This window comes from Oncorhynchus kisutch, linkage group LG30 (genome assembly GCF_002021735.2).
Source record: "Oncorhynchus kisutch isolate 150728-3 linkage group LG30, Okis_V2, whole genome shotgun sequence".
NCBI classification, from domain to species: Eukaryota; Metazoa; Chordata; class Actinopteri; order Salmoniformes; family Salmonidae; genus Oncorhynchus; species Oncorhynchus kisutch.
In genome coordinates, this window is record NC_034203.2 from 10,487,557 (window position 1) to 10,498,389 (window position 10,833).

Consider the following 10,833-nt stretch of genomic DNA (forward strand, 5'->3'; position numbering starts at 1 on the left):
CAGCCTGGTTACCAGGATACCGTCCAGCTCGATCTTGTGATAGGCGCTCTCCATCAGCATGGCAGTGACCTCCTCTGTGACTCTGTGGCATTTAATGATGGACATTGACAATACCATTACTTTGAATAAATACGTAGCTTATTGCATGATTACGATTGCATTCCAACAGATAGAAAAGTCAATTTTCTAATTAGTTCAGAAACTCCACTTGGTACAGTAGAACTGGCATTTTATCATGAAAGACCATGCATATCAGTTGTTGCACAGTGGATGCATTTCAACTGTCTATAAAGTGGCTTTGTCTCTTTCTTAGTCGCCTTTTGTAAAATAACTGGATAGGTGACAGCTCCTCTTTCACCCAACCCTCATTTCATTAAGAGAACAAGCATTAGAGAGGAAGCCACTTTAGACTATTGAGATGCACCCATTGAATAGTCCCAGTATATCCATTCCAAAATGGCTGCCACTGCTCAGCGAACCTGCCCACTCTCACTGCCTGCAGGAGGGAGATGAAGGACTGGTCCGCTCAGTCAGTTCCATGTTCAGCTGGATACACTTCCGCCAGATTCCCCCGCGATATGCAACTTTTCAGGGAAGTCAGGAACCAATATACTCTGTCAGTTTGGAAAGCTAAGGCTAGCTTTTTCAACAGAAATTTGCATAGCACTAATTCCAAAAGGTTTTGGGACACTGTAAAATCCATGGAGAATAAGAGCACCTTCCAGCTGCCCACTGCACTGAGGATAGGAAACACTGTCACCACTGATAAATCTACGATAATCAATCATTTCAAAAAGCATTTTTCTATGGCTGGCCATGCTCTCCAACTGGCTACCCCTACCTCGGCCAACATCTCAGCACCCCCTGCAGCTGCTTGCCCCCCCCCACTTCTCCTTCACCCAAATCCAGACAGTTGATGTTCTGAAAGAGCTGCAAAATCTGGATCCCTACAAATCAGCTGCGCTAGACAATCTGGACCCTCTCTTTCTAAAATTATCCACCAAATTTGTTGCAACCCCTATTACTAGCCTATTCAACCTCTCTTTCGTATCGTCTGAGATCCCCAAAGATTGGAAAGCTGTCGCGGTCATCCCCCTCTTCAAAGGGGGAGACACTCTAGACCCAAACTGTCGATAAGTCGAAAAAAGACAGTACTGTGCAGCCGTCTTCGTCGACCTGGCCAAGGCTTTCGACTCTGTCAATCACCGTATTCTTATCGGCAGACCCATTAGCCTTGGCTTCTCAAATGACTGCCTCGCCTGGTTCACCAACTACTTCTCAGAGTTCAGTGTTTCAAGGAGGGCCTGTTGTCCTAACCTCAAGGAGGGCCTGTTGTCCTAATACCGGCTACACCCGAAAGGGGGGGGGGGGGCACTCGTGCAGTTATAACTGTTCAGTATGTCTGGATGAAAATGGTCCGATGCAGCCCTTAAACCTGACCCCCTCTGCGGATTGTCACCGCACATGTCGTTCTGCCTACTGTTACGAAAAACACCAAATTGAAACATGGCACCACAAGGCCCGTAACTCTGTAAGCAGTTGTGACATTAACAAGAAATGTCCAAAATGCCATTCCAATTACAACCTTAAAATAGACAGCCCTAAACCTCATGTGTGTGGCTGAAGATGAACATTCAGAGAAATATGTGTTCAATGATTTTGAGACAAATCAGCAATCAGGGGTTAATTTGCCTATTTTTGTATCTACCATGACTTAAAAGGTGATAAGTGGTCGGGAGAGGGGCCCAATTGTGCACGGCTCTTTCTAAAACACTTTAGAAAACCCCAGTACAGAAACTTCACGTTTATAGTGCACAATTCTAGAGCCTATGACTCCTACCTTCTTCTGAATACAGCAAGGCGTTGCACCCAGTGTCATAGATCAAGGTAGTAAAATCTTGTGTTTTGTATACCCCGCCTTCAACCAGAGATACATTGACAGTTTAAGCTTCTTACTCATGAGATTGGCTCAAATACCAGAGGCCTTGGGTTTTGAAAACTCTGTGAAAGGCTGGTTTCCCCACTTCTTCACAACTGAGGAGATTCTACATTATATCGGATCTTATCCCAGCCCCGAAATGTACGGGTGTGATCAAATGTCTCCCAAAGAGCGAGAGAGATTCATGACGTGGTACGAGACAGTAAGACATAGCACATTTGATTTCCATAAAGAGATGGAATCATACTGTGACAATGATGTGGTTATACTTCGTGAAGGATGCCTCAGATTTAGAGAAGAGGTAATCAAAGATGCAGGCATTGACTCCTGGAGTTGTACAACTATTGCATCGGCATGCATGAAAACCTATCGTACACACTTTCTACCTACAGCATCTATAGCTATCCCCTCGCCTGACAACTACTGATGCCAATTCAAGTCATACTCTAGTGGGTCCATTCCATGTTTGGAGTACTTGGCCCAGGATAAAGAAATTTTTAGTCAACAGGGGTGAGAAGGCGTTTGGGTCTTATCATGTAGATGGATACACACCGATTGACGGTGTTGAGACCGTGTTTGAGTACAATGGTTGTTTCTTCCACTGTTGTAAATCTTGCTTTGTGCCCCAGGCCATGTGTGTCCTAACCCAAAAGACTTTTGGGGAAATGTACCGAGAGTTTCAAGACAAATTGGATTCTTTACAGGCTGCTTACGGGTTAAAAGTGAATGTGATGTGGGAGCATGAATGGATCGCACTCAAAAAGTCTGATCCTCATGTTCGAGCCGTCCTTTCCAGCTTTGACACACCAGAACCCTTGGAACCATGACAGGCCTTGTATGGAGGCCGTACCAATGCTTTGACATTGAGGTATGTAGCGCAACCCGACGAGACAATAGGATATGTAGATTTTACATCCCTTTATCCTCGTGTAATGAGTTCCTCATGCTATCCTATGGAGCATCCTGAAATTATTCACCGCGACTTTGACTTACCCCAAAAGATTTTTGTCTGATCAAAACAACTGTCTACCCTCCTAGGGGTTTGTTTATACCAGTGTTGCCTTACAAGGGACCTCAAGGAAAACCTTTCTTTCCCCTTTGTCGCACCTGCAGTGAAAACAACAACCAGGAAAACCCTTGTGATCACTCAGATCAAGAAAGAGCCCTGACAGGTGTATGGGTCAGAGTTGAATTCTCTAAGGCTCTAGAGATGGGGTATCGTGTGGCCAAAATCTTTGAAATGTGGAACTTTTCCAGGAAATCAGACACTCTTTTTAAAGAGTACATCAAGACCTTTTTGAGATGCAAGCAAATGGCTTCAAGACTATCACGACAGAGAAGGCATACTTCTTGACCCTGACAGAATAGAGGTCAACAAAACCAAAAGAAATGTGTCGAAATTGTAATTGAACTCGCTTTGGGGGAAGCTTTCGCAGAGATGCAATATGCTAATAACGTCGATCATTAAAGACCCCGAAGAATTTTTGGAATTTGTTTTTTCGGACCAATACAAAATTTCACATTTTTCATTCTTGAGTCAAGACATTGCCCTGGTGCAATGGAGGCGTAACAAGAAGTGGGTTCTACCCCCTGGTAATGTAAATGGTTGACCTGGTTAGCGTGCACTGTGCTCGGCCCGCCACAGGAGTCGCTGGTGTGCGATGAGACAAGGATATCCCTTCCCGGCCAAACCCTCCCTAACCCGGACAACGCTAGGCCAATTGTGTGTCGCCCCATGTAAAGCCTGGGCGTGAACCCAGAGTCTCTGGTGGCACAGCTATGCTTTTAGGACTAAAGACAATCACGTGGTGTTGAAAGCCAAAGGCGTAACTCAAAACTATGAAAATGCCCCGCGTGTAAACTTGGAATCAATCACACGCTTGGTCGAGGGGTTCATAATGACCGGAATAGTGACTTGGAGATTTTGAGCTCCTAAAAAAAAATTGCTTGGGATAAAAAGGGCTTCCACCTAAAGAATGCCCCACTTACTAAATTAATCAGGGTAGTTTATGACAAGAGACTGCTTTTACCTGATGGGTCCACATCGCCCTTTGGCTACTGACTTATGCTACAAGCCCCAGTGTGTCTTAAAGCTTAAGATATAATGGCTGCTGTAGAAGGTTTTGACCCCCGGTTGCAACTACCATTTTCGGCCTTAATCGCAGGCCCATCCAATTATGGTAAAACTTGTTTTGTAAAAGGTATTTTAGAAAATTCTGAACATGTGTCATCTCAAAAGCCTGACAATATTGTGTGGTGTTATTCATGTTATCAACCTTTGTATGATGAATTGTTGAAGAAAATAAAAATCAAGTTTGTTGAAGGAATACCTGAATCCCTGTCTGATGATGAACTTCTCCCTCATAAAAACAATCTGCTGGTTTTGGACAATATGCTATTTGCAGGTAGCGAACATCTCAAAATTGCACAAGCTTTTACTCAATATACTCATCATAGAAACCTGTCCGTGCTTTACTTGGTGCAGAATGTGTTTCACCAAGGTAAAAATAGTTGTACCATTAGTTTGAACGCCAATTACATGGTTTTGTTCAAAAACCCTAGAGGCAAACTACAAATTAACACTCTAGCTCAGCAGATGTACCCGGGAAGGAAATTCTACTTTATGGAGAGCTATGAATCAAATCAAATGTATTTATATAGCCCTTCGTACATCAGCTGATATCTCAAAGTGCTGTACAGAAACCCAGCCTAAAACCCCAAACAGCAAGCAATGCAGGTGTAGAAGCACGGTGGCTAGGAAAAACTCCCTAGAAAGGCCAAAACCAAGGAAGAAACCTAGAGAGGAACCAGGCTGTGTGGGGTGGCCAGTCCTCTTCTGGCTGTGCCCGGTGGAGATTATAACAGAACATGGCTAAGATGTTCAAATGTTCATAAATGACCAGCATGGCCCAATAATAATAAGGCAGAACAGTTGAAACTGGAGCAGCAGCACGGCCAGGTGGACTGGGGACAGCAAGGAGTCATCATGTCAGGTAGTCCTGAGGCATGGTCCTAGGGCTCAGGTCCTCCGAGAGAGAGAAAGAAAGAGAGAAAGAGAGAATTAGAGAGAGCACACTTAAATTCACAGGACACCGAATAGGACAGGAGAAGTACTCCAGATATAACAAACTGACCCTAGCCCCCCGACACAAACTACTGCAGCATAAATACTGGAGGCTGAGACAGGAGGGGTCAGGAGACACTGTGGCCCCATCCGAGGACACCCCCGGACAGGGCCAAACAGGAAGGATATAACCCCACCACTTTGCCAAAGCACAGTCCCCACACCAACTTACCATCCTGAGACAAGGCCGAGGTATAGCCCACAAAGATCTCCGCCACAGCACAACCTAAGGGGAGGGGGGGGGGGCGCCAACCCAGACAGGAAGATCACATCAGTGACTCAACCCACTCAAGTGACGCACCCATGTAATGCTTTGTAGGTTAGCAGTAAAACCTTGAAATCAGCCCTTGCCTTGACAGGAAGCCAGTGTAGGGAGGCTAGCACTGGAGTAATATGATCAAATATTTTGGTTCTAGTCAGGATTCTAGCAGCCGTATTTAGCACTAACTGAAGTTTATTTAGTGCTTTATCCGGGTAGCCGGAAAGTAGAGCATTGCAGTAGTCTAACCTAGAAGTGACAAAAGCATGGATACATTTTTCTGCATCATTTTTGGACAGAAAGTTTTAGATTTTTGCAATGTTACGTAGATGGAAAAAAGCTGTCCTTGAAATGGTCTTGATATGTTCTTCAAAAGAGAGATCAGGGTCCAGAGTAACGCCGAGGTCCTTCACAGTTTTATTTGAGACGACTGTACAGCCTCCAGTATTTATGCTGCAGTAGTTTATGTGTCGGGGGGCTGGGGTCAGTTTGTTATATCTGGAGTACTTCTCCTGTCCTATTCGGTGTCCTGTGTGAATCTAAGTGTGCGTTCTCTAATTCTCTCCTTCTCTCTTTCTTTCTCTCTCTCGGAGGACCTGAGCCCTAGGACCATGCCCCAGGACTACCTGACATGATGACTTTGATTTGATTTGATTAAGATGAATTGTCAGATTCAACAAAAGATCTCTTTGTTTCTTGGGACCTAGAACAAGCATCTCTGTTTTGTCCGAGTTTAAAAGCAGAAAGTTTGCAGCCATCCACTATGAGGATGCTACCAAAGCGGCATTTTCTTATTTTATCGTGGATTTAAAAGCAAATACAGAACACCTGAGGCTACGAACCAATCTGTTCCCATGTGAGTGGCCGGCTGCGTACATTCCTAAAAAGTAACCGCTATGTCTCTGCTTTTAAAAAGAAACCTGCCCCTCTTGAGAAGCCTAGTTGGGGCTACAGCTAAAGGAAGGAAGGCCATCTTGGGTCACTGTTCTTCAGATCTCCTATTATCCCTATGTGAGATTGCTTTGAATCTTCAAAGGACGCATTTCATTCACCCTGACCCAATTGAAAAAATTAAAGAGACAAAAGACTGCGATCAAACTCTTTGCCAATAAAAGTGCCAGGCTTCAAAAGAGAAGACATAGTAAAGGTAGAAGAAAACCCCCAGACTGTTGTATGCTAAGTATAGCCGTGCCCTTCATCACCAGCCTTATTGCTGCCAGACATGGGGATTGAACACAGAGTGTGATGGCCAATAAAATGTACTTGGTGCGTCAACAAGAGTTGGATAGACTTAAAAAACAAATGCAGGGTCCTGAAAATATCAGACAAACAGCGGGAAATGATTTGGATACGACCATGAAGGATATTTTGAACCAAAAAGGATTGAACCCCTATGATAAGGTCCAAAAATACACAAACCTATTGCAAAGGTATTTGGCCTTGGTAAAACAAGGTGAGAGAGAGACCAACCATTTAACGGTTTCCATACCTGACCCTTTAAAAGATGAGCCTAGCGAGAGCCAAGCCCCTGTAATGCCTATACCTGCAATCTTACCGGCTGAAGATCAAATGCCTGTTGAAGATAACATGTCATGCATAACTTTAACACGTTCCGGCACGTAACAGTTTTTTTTTTGATACATTATGAACAAGATAAGACTCAAAGTGTACCGCTACGTGGAATGACAAAGGAGAGTTTATCCTTCAGGTCGCTGTTGTCAAGGGTTCACATATGCTTGACTTGCTTAAAAGTACCACGGCTGCCCACAAGGTTGCTGATGACAGAAGACCTCCCGGGTGGCGTCAGTTTCTTAAGGCCCTGGCAATCCTCAACATTCCCCTCTCGAGGGTGCCCAACTATAAGCTTCATCAACAGATTCAAGCTTTTAAACAAAAACCTTCAATGAGATAAATCACCCTTAAAGATGCCCCAACAACCCCGCCCCTCTATGAAAGGGATGATGATAACTCACTTACCCCCCTGAACGTCTCTGGACCTTTTCCTAATCCCGATCTCTCAGGGTGGTTAGACTTTTGAATGACTATGATTAAATTCAATACATTTTATTTGAAAAAATAAGCAGGTTAACATTTGTGGCATTCTTGAAACATTTGACGTGAGCATACGCCTTGATTACACGGTCTTAAAGGACACATGTTAGATTTTTTCTTATTTTCCAACAAAACAAGCTATAGCGTTATGATTACTTCTTAAATCATCATTATAAAGAGACATAGCATCTTCAAAAGAAACTCCCCGGGCTCTTTGGCATAGGTAGAATACACAGTGTTGACCACATGTAGTGGGAAGGTTCTTGCACTTGTTTGATGCTGTAGTATATATTTGATCCGTTTTTGGTCAAAAACTCTTTAATAGATTTGGGAAAATGTGAAAAATCGGGGGGAAAGCCGTAGGAATCAAAAAAATTAGAGATTTTTCTTCCTCCTTCGTCTTCTAATGTCACAGCTAGCCAATGTTCCCCCGGCATGTGTTTAGGATGGGTATTGACAATAAACATGGCTGGCCGCTCCGGCCATTTCTCAATAGGTAATTCATCACAAGCCAACACAAAATTGGCCCGTCAACTCTTGGGTATTCATGTCTTTGCTCAACGATCCTTAATAATTATCCACTAAGACCTGTCTTCGGGCATTCACTTCCAAGATTGAATCAGAGCATGCATAAACAATCATGCTAACTGTACAGGCTAAAGGTGTACGGAAACGCAAATCCCAGCCTGAGGTTACCTTGGGACACCATCTACAGATTTCCTGAGGTGTCATCATCAGGTGATAAATTGAAAGCATACAATGTGTAACCCTCTGCAAAATCATTTCTGTCAATAGGTAAAGAGAGATCTTTTAGATGCCGCCCTGTAACAAGGAATAGATTGTCAAATTCTTACACAGATATGTTGTTATTAAATTGTGGTTGGAAAGCCTTAGCAAGGACCTGATGTCCATCTTGACAGAGAGCTACATACTCTGCATTGAAGTGTTGAAAATTAAATTGTTTTTTATCTAAGCTGCCCATATTAGAGGCTTGATCAACCAAATCTATAACCATGTATCGGGGTAAAGGGCCTAGAAAAAGGTTTTCTTGACTGCAGATTCTACTGCCCACAGGTGTGCTAAAGGTTTTCATGGTAATTCTTTAGAGAGGGTAAAGGGCATTTCCTTTCATCAAAGCCTGTGAGTGACCCAGACAAACTGCTGGAGATAGACACTTTTTTAATAAAAAGCGTTTCCTCCAACACTTTAAAAAAAGATTCAGCTAATGTCTTCTTTCGTGTAAATTGATGCAGAATTGAATGAAATTCCAAAACATTTTTTAAATGAAAATTCTGACTCTGCTAACGAATGTTCCCCGCATGTGGAAATCCTTAAAATGCCTCTGCGCAACTGTAGCCCATGCCACATACTGTAACAAATGTTATTATGGCTTTATTATAAAGGGTCTTTATCTTTCTTTTCATCGAATTGCATATTAAAAAAAATATTTAAAAAGCCCCAAGGCCTATGATTTATTAATCCGGCCCTGGGTTTTTTAATAATTTATGGACTAGGAACTGCCACTGAGCGTTTTTCTATGAGTCAAGACTGGCTCTTGAAATTGTATTAAATAAATGCCAGCTAAATAGCTGATAGACTGGCTGGCTAGCAGCATCCAACAGACTGGGGGTAGAGAAACACTGGTGCATAACATGTATTAGTTTATTAACAGCCCAGCAACGATACAGTACATGCAAATAATATTCTAACCGCCAACAACACATGGATAAGGTAACATTTCAGTTTGTGGGATTTCTGGGATGAATTGTGTCATGGTTTCAGAAATATATTTACTCATCAAGTAACACTCATAGATATTAATATGTAGGTTAACAGTCTGTCATGAAAGATGTAGTAATATACAGTTTTTAGCCTTCTTTATGTTTACTATTTTCTACATTGTAGAATAATAGTGAAGACATCAAAACTATGAAATAACACATATGGAATCATGTAGTAACCAAAAAAGTGTCAAACAAATCTAAATATATTTTAGATGCTTCAAAGGAGCCATGCTTCGCCTTGATGACAGCTTTGCACACTCTTGGAATTCTCTCAACAAGCTTCATGAGGTAGCCACCTGGAATGCATTTCAATTAATAGGTGTGCATTGTTAAGTTAATTTGTCGATTTTTTTCCTTCTTAATGCGTTTGAGCCAATTGGTTATGTTGTGACAACGGGTGGTATACAGAAGATAGCCCTATTTGGTAAAAGACCAAGTCCATATTATGACAAGAACAGCTCAAATAAGCAAAGAGAAATGACAGTCCATCATTACTTTAAGACATGAAGGTCAGGCAATGCAGAAAATGTCAAGAACTTTGAAAGTTTCTTTAAGTGCAGTCGCAAAAACCATCAAGCGTGTCATGGAAATTCTAATCACCAATCAGGATATTACTTTATTAAATAACATTGATTAATTATTGCAATAATGAAGCTGGTCGACAAATTACTCCTAGATGATTCGTTGAGATGCTTTGAGTCACAGCATTTTATGGCAAAGTACATCCTCCTAAATGTTCATGGCAAACAGATGTATGGAATGGATCACAAGGTGAGACTTGATATATGAGACTGTTCTTATTGTACAGAGTTTGCCCCCTAAGATCTCGTCCTTGTTACTTCACAGTACAGAAACAGCAAGTCATTCTATGGCATAAATCAATTGTAAAGTCATGAGGGGAGTGAGTCTCTGGGTCATACACTATCCCAGGATAGGTGCAACATCAGAGATGACGTACAATGGTTCCAGACACTAACCCACACATCTCTTCTCAGACCTTATCTCCCAAGTCCAAAGGAGGGAGTGACTGGTGCACAGACATTGTGGAGACAAGTAATTGGTTCCCCATTAATCACGCCAGCTCTTCACATGGTTTAAAATAGGAAAAGAAATTCCAAAAAGTTTGTGACAGTCCGTAGAAACATGTCAAACGATGTGTAGAATCAATCTTTAGGATGTTTCTAACATAAGTCTTCAATAATGTTCCAACCGGAGAATTCCTTTGTCTTCAGAAATGCGACGGAACGCAGCTAACTCTCGCATGGTCAGCGCATGGTCAGCTCGTGGCACTCTGGGAGATCTCCTCTCATTCGCCCCCACTTCACAGTAGAAGCATCTAACAAGGTTGTAAAGACTGTTGACATCTAGTGGAAGCCTTAGGAAGTGCAACATGACACCATATCCAGTGTAACACTTTAATTATTTGTTCAGGCCAGGGGTTATTGTTATTGTGGTTGATTAGGGGTGTGTCGAGTGTAGGCTTGGCTGCCTGAGGCGGTTCTCAATCAGCAGTCAGGTGCTTCTCGTTGCCTCTGATTGGGAACCGTATTTAGGTAGCCTGAGTTCGCTTTGTATTTCGTGGGTGATTGTTCCTGTCTCTGTGTTGTGTCACCAGATAGGCTGTATTAGGTTTCACGTTCCGTTTGTTGATTTTGTATTTATTAAGTTATTTCAT